This window comes from Micropterus dolomieu, linkage group LG22 (genome assembly GCF_021292245.1).
Source record: "Micropterus dolomieu isolate WLL.071019.BEF.003 ecotype Adirondacks linkage group LG22, ASM2129224v1, whole genome shotgun sequence".
Classification (NCBI taxonomy): domain Eukaryota; kingdom Metazoa; phylum Chordata; class Actinopteri; order Centrarchiformes; family Centrarchidae; genus Micropterus; species Micropterus dolomieu.
Genome location: NC_060171.1, coordinates 22,556,066 through 22,557,877, shown reverse-complemented (window position 1 = coordinate 22,557,877; position 1,812 = coordinate 22,556,066). Strand labels below are relative to the sequence as shown.

Here is a 1,812-nt window from a genome sequence, read left to right as displayed (position 1 = left end):
GCCTGTGTTTGCAGCTTCCCATAGTCCAGGTGTGAATGTTGCAGATATGGTGAAGGATGCCAACCCATAATGCCTGCAAAACATAAAAATGCACTATAAATATGTCCTTAAGATAGCAATTAATGAAATTACTCAAAGATATAATAAAATTGTGTGCTTACAAGAAACTCTTGCAACACCACCAAAAATGGTTGATTATGTCCTTCAGCCAGTTGAAGAGGATGGACTGTCCTCTTTGCTGCCTTGAAAAGAGAAAAAAAATATTACTGTAAAATACAGGCATTCAACTATAGTCTATGTGTAGAGGTGAAAGTGTAAATGTTCAACAACCCCCCCCCCCAAAAAAATAGAAAACACTAAATGACTACACCAAGTGCAGAATCTGTTGTCTTTGAGTGCAATGAAAACTTCCATACTGTTATCCATCAACTGCACATAGTTCATTAACCCTGATGTACAGAGTAGTAACCTTATGGTTAATAAATGTTTCACAACATGAGCCAGTTATTACACTTACTGCTGCTATTTTTTTGGCAAGGTTCTTCGCACCATGCCACATGTCCAGACTGTGATGAATTCCAAGGGCCTTGTATTTGCCTTTGTCTGGGTCTATGAAGTGGTGAATAATGTCACATACTTACTCCAATCTGGGCATGAGCATCTGTGCACAGCATCTCCACTAGCTTTATCTCTGATGTAAGCTTGTCCACAGTCTGGATGAAACCCTCCTTCTCCATGACGACAGAGTTCCATGATGTTTGCCGCTTGTGTATGGTGGCAACATGAATAATCTCCTTGGTGTCATTATCCATGGTGGTGTAGCTGCAGTATTGTGCACAGTGACCAGGAGAGTCATTTCTGCCATCCGCTGAATTTTTTAAAAATATAATTCAACAGAAAAACAGTAATTAGTTGTTTCCATACTGTCATTGCTTAGTGTATTCAATAGCTATGTTACATAATACAGTATCAACTACACACCTAGGACAACAACATCTTTCTCTTGAAGGCGACAAAGAACCTCTGTCCGTCTCTCTTCCCAGAAGTCGTTTATTGTATTGAAGTGTCCTGAATGGAGAAGAAGGTGTTCCTGTTCACCATCCCCATGTTCATGAATTTGAACAAGGGGGCAACCTTTGCGTAGTTGTTGCCACACAACAAAATGTGGGTGGACAAGAGAAAATCTCCAGCTTGCATCCCAAACTTCATCACAGGCTGGGAATTCCACCTCCACAAGCTTCTGAGTCCCACAGAAGAAACATTTGCTTTTGTCATGTACAGCACTGGCTTTTGGTATAACCTTTCATTTTATACTAATTTAAAGTTGTGATATTCTGTGATTGTCTGGACTTACCCATTCGATAGTAGCTGCTGTGCCCTTGGTGGTGATGTTGATCTCAAAGGGTGCACCAGTCCTCAGAAGGCCAGTGCATTTATCCACAGGCAGGATCAGAAATGTAGCCAGTTGTCTTAATCAGTTCTCATACACTATGGAGGCACTCTGACACCTATGATGTCATCTTCATAAAGGACATTCTGTGGTTCTGGGAAAACAGGTTCATGATCACAGGGAGAAGGCTCATCAGGAGGGTCTTCATGTACAGGCAGATCATGCACAGTCTCGCCGATTCCAATAACAGGAAGTCCATCGATAGAGTGTGCTTTATTCAGTGCTCCACCCAGTCTGTTGAGGCACAAAAATCTGTAGTAAACAGACACCACAAAACAATTGCAAATTGAGAGTGACACACCGTATAGAAATCAGAGTTGAAACCATTCTGTCCATCATCTCTTTCAAGGGAGTAAGGGGAA

The 1,812-nt window shown here is 41.4% G+C and overlaps 1 long non-coding RNA gene across 1 annotated transcript; it reads right to left on the bottom strand.

Annotated features, from left to right (window-relative positions):
• Positions 1-786: 786 nt before the first annotated feature.
• LOC123961124 lies at positions 787-1,502 on the bottom strand. Its single transcript, XR_006822661.1, has 3 exons — positions 1,355-1,502; positions 982-1,240; positions 787-868 (listed from the first exon to the last, which is right to left on the bottom strand). It is a non-coding gene; the product is annotated as an uncharacterized LOC123961124 (long non-coding RNA).
• Between the last annotated feature and the right edge of the window lie 310 nt (positions 1,503-1,812).